Source organism: Balaenoptera acutorostrata, chromosome 6, assembly GCF_949987535.1.
Source record: "Balaenoptera acutorostrata chromosome 6, mBalAcu1.1, whole genome shotgun sequence".
Classification (NCBI taxonomy): Eukaryota; Metazoa; Chordata; class Mammalia; order Artiodactyla; family Balaenopteridae; genus Balaenoptera; species Balaenoptera acutorostrata.
Window position 1 is genome coordinate 69,570,597 of NC_080069.1, and position 18,884 is coordinate 69,589,480.

Here is an 18,884-nt window from a genome sequence, read left to right on the forward strand (position 1 = left end):
TGACAGCTTTACTTCTTCTTTTCCAATTTGGATTCCTCTTATTTCTTTTTCTTCTCTGATTGCTGTGGTTAAAACTTCCAAAACTATGTTGAATAATAGTGGTGAGAGTGGACAACCTTGTCTTGTTCCTGATCTTAGAGGAAATGCTTTCAGTTTTTCACCATTGAGAACGATGCTGGCTGTGGGTTTGTCATATGGACTTTAATATGGCCTTTATTATGGCCTCCTCCTACTTTCTGGAAGGTTTTTATCATAAATGGCTGTTGAATTTTGTTGAAAGCTTTTTCTGCATCTATTGAGATGATCATATGGTTTTTCTCCTTCAGTTTGTTAATATGGTGTATCACATTGACTGATTTGCATATATTGAAGAATCCTTGCATTCCTGGGATAAACCCCACTTGATCATGGTGTATGATCCTTTTAATGTGCTGTTGGATTCTGTTTGCTAGTATTTTGTTCAGGATTTTTGCATCTATGTTCATCAGTGATATTGGCCTGTAGTTTTCTTTCTTTGTGATATCTTTGTCTGGTTTTGGTATCAGGGTGACGGTGGCCTCTTAGAATGAGTTTGGGAGTGTTCCTCCCTCTGCTATATTTTGGAAGAGTTTGAGAATCATTAAATTCTTAAGCTTTGTATTAACATATAAGGAATCAGGTAACATTATTTATATATAATGTAAAACAAAGCCTTCTTTACCCAGGGATAAATTCTTGTTTGCTGGAACAGCTGCTGGCTCCTATGTTGTAGAGTAGTAGTTCTCAGAATGTGATCCCTGGACCAGCAGTAACAGTGCTACCTGGGAACTTATTAGAAATGTAAATTCTTGAGCCCCAACTCGGACCTCCTGTATCAAACCCTGGAGGTGAGGCCCAGTCACTTGTGTTCTAAACAAGACTTCCATAAGATTCTGAGGCATGCTAAAGTTAAGAACCACTGAGTCCAGGTCTTTTGAGCATGAGCCGTTCTGTTCTCCTTGCTTAGCATTGCAATAAACCTTTCTCCACTCAAAAAACAAAACAAAACAAAAAATAAACAAACCACTATTGTAGAGAATCCATGTAATGGGTGAAATGGAAAGAAAAAAAGTAAGCCAGAGAGCTCAGGATGACATTCATAATAAACAAGCCATGCACAGAAGAGAGGGAGGGGAGAAAGATGAAAAATGCATGAGGCCCAGGTATAGTATCTGACTTGAGGGATGAACAAAAAGAAGAGATCTTTATTTCAAGTTTCTATAGTATGTGGAAGGAAATAAGAGATGGATGGCAAAGAGAATTTCAAAACATTTTGCTTTATGTTATAAATTGGGTACACTTTCATACCCTTAAAAAAACCCTCGGGCTTCCCTGGTGGCGCAGTGGTTGAGAATCTGCCTGCTAATGCAGGGGACACGGGTTCGAGCCCTGGTCTGGGAAGATCCCACATGCCACGGAGCAGCTGGGCCCGTGAGCCACAATTGCTGAGCCTGCGCGTCTGGAGCCTGTGCCCCGCAACGGGGGGGGCCGCGATAGAGAAAGGCCCGCGCACCGCGATGAAGAGCGGTCCCCGCACCGCGATGAAGAGTGGCCCCCGCTTGCCGCAACTGGAGAAAGCCCTCGCAAAAAAAAAAAAAAAAAAAAAAAAAACCCTCAAATTTTCTCTTCAATTACTCTTGGCTATTAACTTGTACTTATTTGAATACAGTTACTATATAATGCCTAGACCATATAGGAGCCCCTAGTTTTATTAAGATTACATTGTTATAATGCAATGAATTTAAATTGATAGCATTGAGTAAACAATACAAATCAAATTCTAAAATCAGAAAGGGTTGATGCTGAATAACCTTACAGATCATAGAGATCACTGATAAGATACAATCATCAAGTCTAAATTTCATATTCTACAAGTTACAGAGGCTGCAAAGATGATGCAGCCCAAGCAATGTACCTATTTTTTGTCAGTAGGGTAGGTGTAGGAAGAGTCTATTGCATAAGCACTCAAAGGTACCCTTGTAGACTGTGAAGGCAGGAAATATATCTGTTTCTTTCCCCACCACATATCCAGTATCAATCAAAGTTTGACATATCATAGGTGCTAAATAAATCTTGTCATATAAGTGAATTAATGAAAAAGAACAATGGCAGAACAAATATGAGGGTTCAGTGACCAAATCCTCTGTACCAATAATACCCTAAGCTATCAGGAAAAAGGTTACCACTTTACTCCCTGGGTAGAGGTCTGGTTATGGAAGTAACTCACCTTAAGGAAAGAATTTGAGGTTCAGAAGTTTAGTCTGGAGAAAATGACTGAGTATCAGGAGGTGTGATGAGTGATAACTGAGTTAAGCACAGGATGTTGTTGTTCAAGATTGCCATCCAGCCCAGCCATCCAGCACCTGTGTCACAGTCAGGAAGGGAATGGAGAGAGAGAACATGTCAAATAAAATACTGATACATCCAGGGCCTTTATAAGAAACTGAAAGCTCAAGGTAGAGCTTTCTGTGGCTCAATTATAGACCGCAACCAGGGAGATATCCCACTGGAAGACCTTGGTCTGAAGTTGTAGAAGTCAGAGTTGCTGCTTCAGGGAAACCAAAATGGGTCATTACAAGTGCTACAACAGTAACCATAGCTGCAGCCAGGAATTGGGGTAGTGACCTTCCCTGGGCCCCTCCCTACCTTCCTATATCCACATGTCTTGCTCCATCACATCCTTCAGGTGAGATGTAATTGAAACTGCAATATCTCCCAGCCCCCAGCACTCCCTACACCAGTACCCTGATTTGTTTTTCTCCATGACACTCATTACCAGTTCACATACAATATATTTCATTTATTTGTTTGTCTGTCTTCCCTCAAGTAGAAAGTGAGTTCCATGTCTGTTATATTCATACTATACGCCTTAGCACCTAGGACAGTGCATGGTACATGGTAGGTGCCAATAAATATCTATTGAATGAATGAACTTTTCATTCATGTATATTTTTGCTATACATTCTATTAGGTAAGTAATATCTCTATTTTACAGACAAGAAATGAAACTCAGCAAAGTTAAGTGGCCCAAAGTAACATAACCACTAAGTATTGGGTTGGCCAAAAAGTTCATTCGGGTTTTCCCATAACCTCTTACGGAAAAACCCAAACGAACTTTTTGGCCAACCCAATATTAAACTTGCTATTTGAAGCTAGCTCTGTCTCCCCACAAAGATGTCCTCTTAAAGTAGATGTCATTTGAGCTTAAAAAGTGGGTAGTACTGGACTATTTTCATAACTTATATCGTTTCTTTTAAAAACTTACATTATGTTCTGTAGCTATAACCTTCATGTTTACTCTATTCTTATTCCTACAGTAAAAGAGATTCAACATTCATCAGTCATTCTGCTACAGTTTCTTCATCTCTCAGTTCATGCTTTAGTAGTTTCTTCTAGAAGGGCTCAGGAGGGAATTCCCTGGCAGTCCAGTGGTTAGGACTTGGTGCTTTCACTGCCAGGGCCCAGGTTTGATGGCTGGTTCGATCCCTGGTCAGGGAACTAAGATCCTGCAAGCTGTGCAGTGTGGTCAAAAAAAAAAACACCCTAGAAGGGCTCAGGGGAACTAGGATATATAAGTTAGGGTCCTATGAGAAGCAGATGCCAGGATAAAATTAGATGTGCAAGAGATTTATTAGGAGAAACATTTGTGAAGGGTAAAGGGAAAAGAGAGCAGGAGTAGATGGGAAGACCCTTCAGACCATGATGAAAGCCTGAGACCTGGTGAAAAATAGAAGGAATAAAGGAGGATTGGGTAGTTCCTCAAAGGGTTAAACAGAGTTACATGGACCAACAATTCCACTCCTAGGTATAGACACAAGAGAAATGAAAACAAATATCCTTTCAAAAACTTGTACACAAATGTTCACAGAAATATTATTCATGACAGGCAAAAAGTGTAAACAACCCAAATGTCTATCAACTGATGGGTGAATAAATAAACTGTGGTGCATCCCTACAATTAAATATTTTCAGCAATAAAAAGGTAGTAATGCTACATGCTACAACATGGATGAGCCTTTAAAACATGCTAAGGGAAAGAAGCTGGTCACAAATGACCACGTAGTATATGACTGCTCTTATATGAATTATCCAGAAGGGGCAAATCTATAGAGACAAAAGTAAATTAATGGTTGTCTAAGGCTGTGGGGGATGGCGAATTTGGAGAGTGACAGCTAAAGGGTATGGATTTCTTTGGGGGGTGGGTAAAGAAAATTTTCTAAAATTGATTGTGGTGATGGTTGTACAACTCTGTGAATAGAATGAAAATGATTGAATTGTACACTGTAAATAGGTGAAATGTATGGTATGTGAATTATATCTCCATAAAGATTTTTTAAATGAGAAAGAAAAATAGAGGATTGGGTAGCAAGACTCAAAACTGCAGTACCACTCAGAAAGTCTTGACCGGGTCAATAGGGAGTCTTCAAGCAGAAACTGCCTATTAGAGGAATTGCACGTGGAGCAAAAATGACCCATCTCTGGTACTCCTACCATGCTGAGTCACTGGCTAGGAGAAGCCTGAGGGAGCTGGGGGGGAGGGCTCTCAGTGTCAACTCTGCAGTAAAACTAAAAGTGGACCAACTGGAGGCCTTAAGCCAACTCCACACCTCCCAGCAGGTTCCCTTCAGCAGAGCACCTCCATTGGATGCCCAAAGTAAAAGAAAGCAGGTTACATGGGTACAATACGGACAGCTGAGGCTTCTGTTCACCAACTGATTCTCATTTTTCTTTCCTATGTATAGGAAGCAAGATCATCAACCGACAGTGAATTTGGGTGGGAGGGGTAGAGATGTTGAGGTTTGAAGATAAAAGCGAAGGCACGAAGAAGTCATCTAGAAGAACAGAAGGATGAAAAGACCAAGGAGATGTAGTTTGAAAACCAGGCAGTGTTAAGAGCCCACTAGACGGCAAGAATTCGAAGTTAGACTCATCAGCATGGTTGTGGGTTTTTCTCCACCCACATTCAGCTGCATGAGACAAAGTTCAGAATAGAGAAAGCTTAATTAAAACAGTGTTGGAGATTTCCTGGATGAGTAAGAGGAAGTGAAAAAGAGGCAAGGAAGTTGAGGGTGTATGCAAATAACTGATTATAATAGTTGATCATGGAATTTTAATTCGGTAAGCAAGGAAGTGAAGATATGACGTAGATGAGAGCAACAGAAAAGAATTAGTGGTTTGTCCAGTAGGGGATTGTTTGAAGGACTCTTGGAGTTAGGGTACCTGAGAGAGTGACCTAGAAATAGAGGAGGTAGAACTATAGAAGGTAGTAGGGTTTCAGGGAAGCTTCTGCTGTCAGTTTTCCAGCTCTATTCTTATTACAGTCATCCCTCAGTAACCAAGGGGGACTGGTTCTAGGACACCCTCGGATACCAAAATCTGTGGATGCTCAAGTCCCTTATATAAAATGGCAGAGTATTTGGACATAACCTATGTACACCCTCCTGTATACTTTAAATCATCTGTATTACTTATAATACTTAATACAATCTAAATGTTATGTAAATAGTTGTAAATACAATGTAAATGCTATGTAAATAGTTGCCTGCACGTGACAAATTAAAGTTTTGCTTTTTGGAACTTTCTGGTATTTTTTTTCTAATATTCTTAATCCGCGGTTGGTTGAATCCACGGATGCAGAACCGATGGATACAGAGGGCTGACTATACTCCAAACAGGTTTTGCCTGTGCCTCATGCTTTGGAGAGCTATCGTCTGCTGACCTAGTCTGAGTTCAGCAGCCACGAGGAGTCTTCTCTCACACAGTCCCTCCTCATATTTTGTGCTTCACGATTACAGGCATACCTCTAAGATGTTGAGATGTTTTGGCTGTGGTGGCAAGTCACATGAATTTTCTGGCTTCCCAGCACATATAAAAGTTATGCTTATACTATACTGTAGTCTACTAATTATGCAATAGCATTATGTCTAAAAAAACAATGTACATACCTTATTTAAAAAATACTTTATTGCTAAAAAATGCTAACCATCATCTTAACCTTTAGCAAGTCGTAATATTTTTGCTTGTTGAGGATCTTGCCTCGATGTTGATGGCTGCTGACTGATCAGGGTAGTGGTTGCTGAAGGTTGGGACGGCTGTGGCCATTTATTAAAATAAGACAACAATGAAGTTTGCCGCATTGATTGACTCTTCCTTTCACGAACTATTTCTCTATAGCCCGCAATGATGTTTGATAGCATTTTACCCACAGTGAAACTTCCTTCAAAATTGGAGTCAATCCTCTCAAACCCTGCTGCTGCTTTATCAACTAAGTTTGTATAGTATTCTAAGTCCTTTGATGTCATTTCAACAATCTCCACAGCATCTTCACCAGGAGTAGCTTCCGCCTCAAGAAACCACTTTCTTTTTTTTTTTTTTTTTTAAAGGATTTTCTTTTTTATTTATTTATTTATTTATTTATTTATTTATTTATTTATTTTTGGCTGTGTTGGGTCTTCGGTTCGTGCGAGGGCTTTCTCCAGTTGCGGCAAGCGGGGGCCAGCGGGGGCCACTCTTCATCGCGGTGCGCGGGCCTCTCTCTATCGCAGCCCCTCCCGTTGCGGGGCACAGGCCCCAGACGCGCAGGCTCAGCAATTGTGGCTCACGGGCCCAGCCGCTCCGTGGCATGTGGGATCCTCCCAGACCAGGGCTCGAACCCGTGTCCCCTGCATTAGCAGGCAGATTCTCAACCACTGCGCCACCAGGGAAGCCCTAGAAACCACTTTCTTTGCTCATCCATAAGAAGTTAGTCCTCATCCATTGAAGTTTTGTCATGAGACTGCAGCAGGTCCGTCACATCTTCAAGCTCCACTTCTGATTCTAATTCCCTTGCTACTTCCACCACATCTGCAGTTCCTTCCTCCACTTAAGTCTTGAACCCCTCAAAGTCATCCATCAGGGTTGGAATCAACGTCTCCCAAACTCCTGTAAATGTTGATATTTTGACCTCTTCCCATGAATCATGAATGTTCTTAATGGCATCTAGAATGGTCAATCCTTCCCAGAAGGTTTTCAGTTGACTGGGCCCAGATCCATCAGAGGAGTAGCTATAGCCTTACAAAATGTATTTCTTAAATAATAAGGCTTGAGGTCAAAGTGACTCCTTGATCCATGGGCTTCAGAATGTATGTTGTGTTAGCAGGCATGAAAACAACATTAATCTCATTGTACCGCAGAGCTCCTGGGGTGACCAGCTGCATTGTCAATGAGCAGTAATATTTTGAAAGGAATCTTTTTTTCTGTGCAGTATGTCTCCACAGAGGGCTTAAAGTATTCAGTAAATGACGTTGTGAACAGACATGCTATTGTTCAGGCTTTGTGGTTCCATTTATAGAGCACAAACAGGGTAGATATAGCATAATTCTTTTTTTTTTTTTTAAGTGTATAGGTTTGAGAGATAAATATTTATTTATTTATTTTTTAGCTGTGTTGGGTCTTCACTGCTGCGTGCGGGCCCTCTTCAGTTGCGGTGAGCGGGGCCCACTCTTCATTGTGGTGCATGGGCTTCTCATTGCGGTGGCTTCTCCCGTTACGGAGCATGGGCTCTAGGCGTGCGGGCCTGAGTAGTTGTGGCACGCAGGCTCAGCAGTTGTGGCTTGTGGGCTCTACACTGCAGGCTCAGTAGTTGTGGCACACAGGCTCAGTAGCTGTGGCTCACAGGCTCTAGAGCACAGGCTCAGTAGTTGTGGCACACGGGCTTAGTTGCTCTGCAGCATGTGGGATCTTCCCGGACCAGGGCTTGAACCCATGTCCCCTGCATTGGCAGGTGGATTCCCAACCACTGTGCCACCAGGGAAGTCCCTAGCATAATTCTTAAGGGTGCTAGGATTTTCAGAATGGTAAACGAACACTGGCTTCAAATTAAAGTCACCAGCTGCATTAGCCCCTAACAAGGGAGTCAGCCTGTCCTTGAAGCTTTGAAGCCAGGCATTGACTTCTCCTCTCTAGTTATGAAAGTTCTAGATGCCATCTTCTTCCAATGTAAGGCTGTTTCATCTACATTGAAAATCTGTTTTTTAGTGTAGCCACCTTCATCTTAGCTAGATCTGGATAACCTGCTGCAGCTTCTACATCAGTGCTTGCTGCTTCACCTTGTACTTTAATGCAAGTTCTTCTGAATTTTTGTATAATCACATATATTTCAATTTGGGAATAAAAATTATTTTCTCTGTTAATTTTGAATAGATCTTCTCACTGGCATTTCCATTTCCTAGAATTATGGCTGACTCATAAAAAGTCAACAATGAAAGTTTTTTTAATAAATCACGAACAACTAAATTTACCTAATGGCTACAAGCTATTATATAAATGAAGATTTCCAAATGTATGCTCCACTTAAGTCTAACTGAATTCCTCATAATAGATTTCTTGTATTCTCTGTACATTGAATCAAAGGATTCCAGTCTGTGCTCAGAGGGATCAGAGGTTGTATGGAAACGGTTCAGGCTTTCCAGAAACAGTGGCATATCTTCCCATCAAACAAAAAAAATTTAAACAGCATTGTAAAATTTGTATAATTATTATGTCTGCTTTATACAATGGGTTTTGCAGATAAATTTTTAAAGAACTTTGCCACTGCTCTAGTACGCTGAACCACCCAATGCTTGAATCTTTTTTAAAACCGGTCTGACAAGTGGTTCTATCGGAAACATTTCAATGTTATCTGGGACAACACATTTTTCCCTAATTGTTTAATTAAGTATCCCAAATAAAATATCATTTACCAGAATTTTAAGTGTAGGCTAATTAATTATAATTAACTATCTTAAAGTACAGACCTCTATATAAAATCCTATATTCTATCTTTTTATTTTTTTAATTGAAGGTTCATCCAGATGGCCATACAATGGCAAGACTCACTGCTACTCAAAGTGTGGTCCACGTAACCAGCAGCACTGGTATCACCTGGGATCTCGTTGGAAACGCAGAATCTCAGTGCCACCCCTGCTGATTCAGAATATGCATTTTAACAAGATCCCAAGGTATACATACATGAACATGTGAACATATATGAACATACATATATGAACATATGAACAAACATGTATGAACATATATGTTTGAGAAGCACTGATATAATTAATTCAGAGCAAAGGGCATATCCGTATTAGGCATGAACTAGTTTACATGGAGAAGAGGAGGATGTTCTCAAAAGGTTACCAAACTTGGCCACACATTTTAATTATCTGGGGAGAGTAAACAAAAAATACTGATGCCTGGGTCTCACTCCCACAGATTCTGACTCAGTTGGCCCAGGGTGAAGCCTGAGTATCTGGATATTTTTAAATTCCCCTGGTGATTCTAATGTGCAGCTGAGTTGGAGAATCATTTCTCTAAATTAAATGTTCCTAATGTGTGGTTGCATGTGAGAGTCACTTAAGGAGCTTTTTAAAAATACCAGTGCTGAGGACCCTACCCCGGGGGGCTCTGATTCAATTTGTCTAGGGAGAAGCCCAAGCACTGGTGTTTTTGACAGTTTCCCAGTTAGTCCCAATGGACAGCTAGAGTTGAAACACAACTTTACATGATGCTGATAAACCCAATCTCAAATTAAGGTGAAATTCATAATATTAGACTAGAATTGATAAACCACCCTCACCACCTCCTGTCCCATAAGATATAGGAATCCAGCAGGCATAAAAAAGATACTCGTGAATACTCATACTCAATTTCTGGAGCCTTGCATAGCCAGCAATATCCCTAAATATTTCTGCTCTATTGGAGATCTATAGCTGTGGCATAGAGTGAAGCCCAATTCATTTAGCAGCCCTCAAAAGGCTTGAAGGCTCAGACGGAGAACACACAGTTTGTGTAAAGATAGCCACTCAACTTGGAAAATACTTCCCCAGAACCTACTCTAACAAAGCCCTTCTGCCATTTCCTTCACCTTTCAGCACCTTGCCTGCCTCAGCACGAGAATCCCCAGCATCCCTGCCTATGTAGGTCCAGGTCTATAAGGTAAAAATTAGGAGTACCTGGAAAAGGAACCACAAAATAATTAAAAGCACAACAAAGAAGCAGAACCTTCCATAGAATCATCAACCACATTTTAAAATAGAGCAAAAGCATTCTCACCTTCATTTATCATCTAAACATGGGGGATGCATTGTACTACATGGAACTCTAAGGTATCAATGCCAATACCAGCAAATTAACACTACTTTAAGGGTATGACTCAATATTGACATGGCCCTTGAAATTAGGTCTAGATGCAGTTACTTAGATTTTTTTACGTGTTTGAAATAGTTGATCATAATATGTAATCCTCAAGGAGTCAGGCCTCTTGGCTACTGAAGAAATAAACCATTATTATCATACCATGCTTGGTTCAGCACTTTCTAGACTGACCCTTGTCAATGAGGGAAAGGAGGTTAGTATCAGAACCTCACTGGGTATGTGTATATGTGTGTGTGTGTGTGTGTGTGTGTGAATGTTATGTTTATTAAAAGAGGCATAAATTACAGGCTGAGAAATATTACTCTACAGGGGAATCTGTCCTCACCACTGCAACATAGTATTAAGCCTACTTATGCTGAGCATCTAAAGACAGCTGTTTCTTGAATGAACATTTGACATTTGTTTTTGTGATCAGAAATATGGCTAGTAAAGAGTGGCATTCAATTTTTTTTCACCTTGAAATCTCTAGTGCGTCATATAAATCCCAACCTAAAACAACTTGTAGAATACTGAAAGGTGGACTGTCACAGTGATTTGTTTGCCAAGTTTCTCTCTGAACAAGAATACATGGTAATTATTTCACAAAGTAATTTGGAAGCAACTGAAGAATAGGACTTTATCTTATAGTTGTTGTAGTTCTCACAAAGCTAGAACAATAAAAACTCTCTCAATACATACTTATTGAATTGACTTGAGATAGAGAAAAGCCAGATGGCATGTCCAGAACTCTTTTACCCGACTCTTCCAGCACTCCCATCAGGGAGGACAAAAAAGAAAGTTCCTCTATCATGTTAATGATGATAATGGATAAATAAATTATGAGGCTCAATTATATAAACTTAAAATAATTTTCTACATAATTTTATCCTTTATTTTCCAGGACATTAAGTAAATGATTAAATTATCCAATGTCTTGAGTGAGGGTGGGTTGTATACCTTGAGTAAATATCTAAATAACTATTAAGAAATTTGAGTTTATTTAGACTAGCAGTAATCTTTAAAATTGACCTAATGAAAAATAAAGGTGTTGATGAACATGTGTTTAATATGGAAAAGATATTCTTAGACACATTTGTATACTATGTGAAATTTCCGCAGAGAAATCCATGATACCAAAGAGGTCTATGCACATGAATGACAAAACTGAAAATATTGCTTATCTGGATAAAAGACTATATTTAACATTAATTTTAATATCAGGCTTTAAGCCTCAACATAATCCTTAAAGAGAGGAGCTCTCAAGCTGGGTTTTTTAGTCAAAACCACAGGCACTATGTCTAATTTTACTTCTTTTTTTTTTTTTTTGCCTTTACTAATATCAATAACAAACTTCCATCCTGTTCCTAATCTTCAAACTAATTTAGATAATTTGGGGAGATTACTTTCTTTGGAACATTTTCTTAAGTGAGATTTTTCAAACTTGCTTTATTTTTTAAAACTCAGGAAAGGCTCTCCTACTTCCTTTTCTGTCACAGCTTAAGCCTCAAGCCTTAGTACTCACAGTGGGATCAGACCAGCAGCATCAGAACAACTTGGGAACTTGTTAGAAAAACATGGTCTTAGTCTCCACACAGATGTACTGCATCAGGTTTCACATTTTAACAAGATCTGGGGGTAACTTTTAGGCACACTGCAGTTTGAGAAGCACTTCTCTAAAAGATTAAGGGAAAGTAAAAGTATATATTACTTCTCGAAAAGTCTTTTGTCAGTTACAGAACCACTGCAGAAAAATTCAAAGTTTAAAATTACTTATGAGGTTGGAGTACAAATTGGTATAATCCTTTTGACAATTTAGTAATAGTATCAGGAATGTTAAAATGGTTATACTTGCAGACCTAGTAACTACACTTCTGAAATGTATCCTAAAGAAAGAATCCAATGAAATGATAAAAGCTTTATGTACAAAAGATGTTCCTTGTAGATATATCTAAAAGAGCAAAAAATTAGAAACAAATTAAAAGTCCAATCCAATAATAGAAAAATGATAGAGTGTCATACAGAGTGAAGTAAGTCAGAAAGATAAAAACAAATACAGTATGCTAACACATATATATGGAATCTACGGGAAAAAAAAAAGGTCATGAAGAACCTAGTGGCAAGACGGGAATAAAGACACAGACCTAATAGAGAATGGACTTGAGGATATGGGGAGGGGGAGGGGTGAGATGTGACAGGGTGACAGAGTGTCATGGACATATATACACTACCAAATGTAAAATAGATAGCTAGTGGGAAGCAGCCGCATAGCACAGGGAGATCAGCTCGGTGCTTTGTGACTGCCTGGGGGGGTGGGATGGGGAGGGTGGGAGGGAGGGAGATGCAGGAGGGAGGAGATATGGGAACGTGTGTATATGTGTAGCTGATTCACTTTGTTATAAAGCAGAAACTAACACACCATTGTGAAGCAATTATACTTCAAAAAAGATGTTTAAAAAAAAAAAAGATAGACAGTGTCAAAGTGGACCAAAAACAAGATCCAACTATATGCTGTCCACAAGAAACCCATCTTAAATCCAAAGACACATAGATTTACTAGGGTATTGCAAATTAAAACAACAATGAGATACCACTCACACCTTTTAGAATGACCAAAATCCAAAACACTAACAACACCCAACACTGGCAAGGGTGTGAAGCAATAGAAATTCTCATTTATTGCTGGTGGGAATGCAAAATGGAACAGCCACTTTGGAAGACAGTTTGGCATTTTCTTACAAAACTAAACATACACTTACCAAATAGTTAGCAATCATGACTCTTAGTATTACCCAAATGAGTTGAAAATTTACACCAAAACCTGCACACAAATGTTTACAGAACCTTTATTCATAATGGCCCAAACTTGGAAGCAACCGAAATGTCCTTTAGTAGGTGAATGAGTAAATAAACTGGTACATTGGAACAATGGGATATTATTCAGTGATAAAAAGAAATGAGCTATCAAGCCTTGAAAAGACACGGAGGATACTTAAATTCATATTACTAATGAATTTTACTAATGAAATTACTATTACTATGAATATTACTAATAAAAAAGCCAGTCTGAAAAGGCTACATACTGTATGATTCCAACAATATGACATTTTGGAAAAGACAAAACAATAAAAGGATCAGTGGTTGCCAGGGCATTGTAGGGGGAGGGATGAATAGATATAGAGGATTTTTTTAGAGCAGTGAAACTATGTTTGATACTAAAATGGTGGATATATGTCACTGTATATTTGTCCAAACCCACTGAATGTATAACACCAAGAGTGATCCCTAGGGTAAACTATAGGTTTTGGGTGATGATGTGTCAATGTATTCTCACTGATTGTAACAAATGCATCACTCTGGTGTGGGATGTTGATAATAGGGTGGTTTTGTGTGCCTATATGGGGACAGAGGTGTATGGGAAATTTCTGTACTTTCCACTCAATTTTTCTGTCAATCTAAAATAGTTGTATCCCTCTTCTACCAAGGCCATCAGAACCTTGGCTGGTAGCTAGGGATTCCCTGGGATTTGGGGCAGCAGCCAGGGAGGGGGTGCCCGACCTAGGGTAGGATTTATAGCTGTAAATGCTTACATCAAAAAAGAAATCAGGGCTTCCCTTGTGGCGCAGTGGTTAAGAATCAGCCTGCCAATGCAGGGGACATGGGTTCCAGCCCTGGTCCAGGAAGATCCCACATGCTGTGGAGCAACTGAGCCCGTACGCCACAACTACTGAGCCTGTGCTCTAGAGCCCGCATGTCACAACTACTGAGCCCGTGCGGGACAACTACTGAAGCCCACGTGCCTAGAGCCCGTGCTCGGCAACAAAAGAAGCCACTGCAAGGAGAAGCCCGCGCACCGCAACGAAGAGGAGCCCCTGCTCACCATAGCTAGAGAAAGCCTGCATGCAGCAACAAAGACCCAACGCAGCCAAAAACATAATAATAATAAAATAAAATTGTATATTAAAAAAAAGAATGACTAATAAACTATGGTTATTTGGAATTAGGTAATGGCAAACATTTTCTTGAATTTTGGAACCCTAGTATCTGCCAACATTATTAGCTTGACAGCTTTTCAATACTTAAAAACTTTTCTGATAAGATTGATAGCGCTATTAATAAATGTCATTTTTAAAATTTTGTATAATCAGATGTGTCAACATTTGAAAGATCTACATAAACCAGTAAACCAATATTCTGCATCAAAAGGCACTGCTAAGCAAATGAATAGGCAAGATACAGACTGGGAGAAAAGATTTGCAAATCATATACCTAACAAAAGATTTATCCAAAATATATAAAATCCTACAATTCAATATTAAAAAAGCAAACAACCCAATTAAAAATGACCAAAGATTTAAACTGAGATTTCACAAAGGAAGATATAGGAATGCCATAAATACATGAATAAGTGCTCAAAATCATTAGTCAGTGAGATACTGCTCTAAATGCATGAGTGGCTAAAATAAAAAGACTGACAATACCAAATATCAGTGAAGATGTATAACAACTGAAACGCTTATATACTGCTACTAAACTAAGCTGTGTTGAAAAATATTATAGTAGTGGTTGCCTTTTAAGGGATAGGTATGTGGGGATGTCTGAGAAGAAGCATGAGTGAACTGTCTGGGAAGGTGGGAATATTTTATATTTTGACAGGGGTTTAGGTTACCCAAGTATATGCATTTGTCAAAATTCATTGAGTGGTACACTTAAGATGGTGAATTCCCAATATGTAAATCTTACCTCAAAAAAAACCCCATAAGTAAATACTGAACTCATTAATAATATGTATGCTGAAGTACTAGCTGAAGTATACTGATGTTTAAACTTATTTTGAAATGCATCAAAAAATAAGATGGATTGATGGATGGAGGGATCAATAAATAGATGGTTGGATAAATATGTGATAAAGCAAATTAACTGCTAATTGTAGAATCTAGTTGATGAGTATATATAATTCACCGTGTAGATGTTTCAGTTTTTCAGTATATTTGACAATTTTCCTAATAAAATGTTGGAAAAAAACTATGTATAAAAAAGCCTGATAGGAAACACACAATTGAATTTAGATGTTGCAACTTTGGAAGACTCTTCAAGTTATTTATAACGTTGCATATTAATCTTAAACAAAAAAATGTACTTCATATTTTTAAAACTTCCTACATTTCCTTGAGGAAGAAACAAATAGGTGTTTTTTTCATCCTATACTAATCAGTGGAATACAACTTTCTAGTTAAACAATTAATCCATTTGAAATGTTAAACACATGAGAAAATGAACTTTACTGTCACAGTTAAATCATTTTAGTAAGGATAAATTACTTGAAGCACATTTTCTTTGAGCAGTCATAGAGCAGTATATGAATTTCAGGGGTCAGAGTTTAGATGTCCTCAAGAGCTTCACATTCCGACTACAGCGCTAGTACTAAGCAGTTGTCACTTTATTTAGAAAATGTAACCTATTAGAGATATCTTTAAAATGGCTATTAAAATGCCTGACTCACTTTCCAAAATACTATGAAATAAAATAGAATGATGGATATAAAGACACTTTAAAAAATTAAAGTCATAAAACTCTGCTGAGACGTTATTAAAACACATTCCTCTCTTAGTCCATGCTGGATACTGGCCTTTGGAAAAGCATAAATATTACTTTTATGCATTAGTCAAAGAATTAATCAAATCCTGCAGTCCTTTTGATTGTAAAAAATGATTGCTATTACTCGTTAAATTACCCTAGTTTTGTTTGTTCAAGAAAAAGAAGCCCTTAAGGCTATAGGGATCTTGCCTCACTTGATTGCTTCCAGAGTGCCAAGTAGTGGGAGTGTTGAAAATTGTGCTTTCTTCATTAATGAGGGATAATTGCTGGTTAATTAGAATATGGAATTTCCTTTTTCTTTAGAAAAAAGGCAAAGAGATGTGCTTTAAAGTGCCAGTTCCATTTCAGGAGGAAGTCCACTAAGCTGGGACAAGAAATGTCAGACTCATGCTTTAGTGTCCCCATTTATCCATCTAGGCAAAGCTAGATGAACTTTCTGAAACTGAAATTACTCCATCTTTCTCTGCTATTGACCAATTCTCTAATCCCTCATATCTATACAACTTCTAATCTGAATCTAAAAAAACAGGAAAAACATGGAGAAAGGCCGCTGTTAATTTAAAAAATCAGACAAAAAAAAATTCCCTAACCAGTTTTTCTTGAATCTATTACTTGCTTTTACTCAGAGCTATCAGCTCTTTTTCCCTAGAGTTTAAAGTTGCGGGACTTCCTTGGTGCTCCAGTGGTAAAGAATTCGCATTCCAATGCAGGGAATGCAGGTTTGATCCCTGGTCGGGAACTAAGATCCCACATGCTGCGGGGCAACTAAGCCTGTGTGCCACAACTACTGAGCTTCAACTAGAGAGCCCGAGAGCCGCAAACTACAGAGCCCATGTGCCCTGGAGCCCATGCGCCACAACTAGAGAGAAGGCCAAGTGCCTCAAGGAAGAGCTCGCACGCCACAACAAACAGATCCCGCATGCCTCAACGAAGATCCCATGTGCCTGCAACTAAGACCCAACGCAACCTAAATAAATAAATAAATAAATAAATAAAATATCTTAAAAGAATTTACCTTTCAAAAAAAATAATAAATAAATATAGTTGTTGTTGCAACTTATCTAGCTTGAACTCAGATTTTATTTATCCCTTGCCTTTGCTTTTTACACTAAAACAAATACAAAAATTTCCTAAGAAGTGTTCTCATTTTGAAAAATTAAAACAGAAACCTCCAGTTTAAAACTTTTGCCTTAAATCAGCTTCTTTTTTAAAAGAAGGCTTATTTTTGTAGAGATCCACAACATAGTAAAGTTTACAACCACAAGGAACTTCTTTTCTTGAGTCACCTTTTCTTACCATATAGCAGTTCTTACCAAGTGATTTCCTTTCAGGGCACATTTTACTCACTGATTACAAACTCCTAAAAACAAGTGGTGTGTGTGTGTGTGTGTGTGTGTGTGTTTGTGGGTGGGTTGGTGTGTGTGTGTAAAATCCAAAATCAGAAACTCACCTACAAGTGAACCAATTCCTACTTGGCCAGACACCCAACATAGTCGTAAGAAGGAATTGTCATTAAAATGTAGTGAGCCTGTACATTCTTTAAAAGAAATATGAGGTAACTGAGATATTTTATTGTTTTCATTAGTCTAATTAGAAAAATGGAATATTTTTCACACATGGCAATAATGCTATTTATTCTGCAAGTCAGTGGGTTTTCCTTTTGAAGTATTTGAATTAATCTGTTTACACATTGTTCCTTATAGTAAATTAGATAATTGTTCTCAATTCTTCACCCCTTCCCTCTGCCATATGAACATCTAATGAGAGTTATTTCCCCATCCCAATGACGTTGGGTATAGTCATGTATGTGACTTGCTTTGGCCACTGAATAATAGCAAATGTGAGTACAGGCCCTAAATGAGTGGTTTGACTTGGCCTGCCTCTTGTGCTTGGCGATCCATCAGGAAAAGAATGTACCTCATGTAGCTAATGGGATTTTGAGGACACATGGAGCACAGTTGATCCCAACCTGAAGCTTTGATACAAGCCTAGCTGACCTGCAGAAACAGGGCAGTGCTAGCTCATCTATGAGCCATGAACATGGAAAATAAATTCTTGTTTTTTATGAGCCACTGAGTTGTGAGGCTGTTACTCAGCTTTAGTGTAACAACAGCTGACTAACATATCCCACATTTTGGTGTGCCCAGTGGCATACACGTATCTGAAAACTGACTGACAGTCATATCCTTGTGTTAACTCTTGGTCCCACAATCTGCAATGACCAGGAGCTTTGGAGACTCAAATAATTAAGCACATCCCAATAACTAGTGTTTCTTGCTACTACCAATGGGGACCTCAGACAAACAGGAAACACTACACAACCTTCCATAATAAAGTTGGAGAAGAAAAACAGAATAAAGAAGTCAGCCAAAATGTGTGAAAATCCTAGCTTCTGTAAAAGTCCAATAGAAACAGCAAGAGCAGGAAAGAAGGTTTGTATTTAACCAAGCAATCTGCCTTCTGCTCCACTGGCCAAAGAATCAGCAATGTAGTCCAGCTCTGAATTTTCCTCTAGGTGTCAGAGGACCCGGAGTGTTTTACTCTCCCAGCAACTCCTCCCTTTTCCTCTCCTTCATTTGTAACTAGCCACATTAGTACTTTTTCCTCCCAGAGCTCAGTGCAGTAAGCAGGGTATCCTAGAGGAGAGGAGAAGGGGTTTATCTGTTAGCATCTTATTGATACTTCAAAATTCTGCTTCTGGAAAAGCTCCTTTTCTACTCTGTGGTCTCCTCCAGTTTTGTTAGAGGAGTAGCACGGGAAGAAATAAGGGGTTGGGTATATACCTAAGATGCTTATTTTCAGGGAGAGGCTTTCACATTTATATTCTTGACATATCCCCCAAAAGATTATAGTAATAGTTGTATATTTCTGCTGCTCAAGGTTAGTGATGCAGTTCTTGGCAACAGTCCAGATGAAAATTAATTTATACAGCACTTTTTGGTTTAAAAATGAAGCATTGGGTCATTATCTTGATTAATTAAAAAACTCTTCTCTCATCTTTCTATCATAAAAATAATTTCAGTGTATTTCTTTGTATACGTGATTTTTTATATACTGCAAGAATTTTTTATGTGGCTACAAACTAGTGAGTCTCAGCATTTCTCTGCTTCCACCCCAAT

The 18,884-nt window shown here is 38.7% G+C and overlaps 1 protein-coding gene across 3 annotated transcripts in view; it reads right to left on the reverse strand.

The window, feature by feature from the left end:
- The window catches only part of JAK2 (Janus kinase 2), a 265,376-nt gene that overhangs the window by 175,268 nt on the left and 71,224 nt on the right, over window positions 1-18,884 (reverse strand). For all 3 annotated transcript variants that reach the window (XM_057547977.1, XM_057547975.1, XM_057547978.1), the window contains one exon: window positions 2,246-2,381. The gene's annotated coding sequence lies outside the window, so the exon portion shown is untranslated. The remainder of the gene's footprint in view (window positions 1-2,245; window positions 2,382-18,884) is intronic.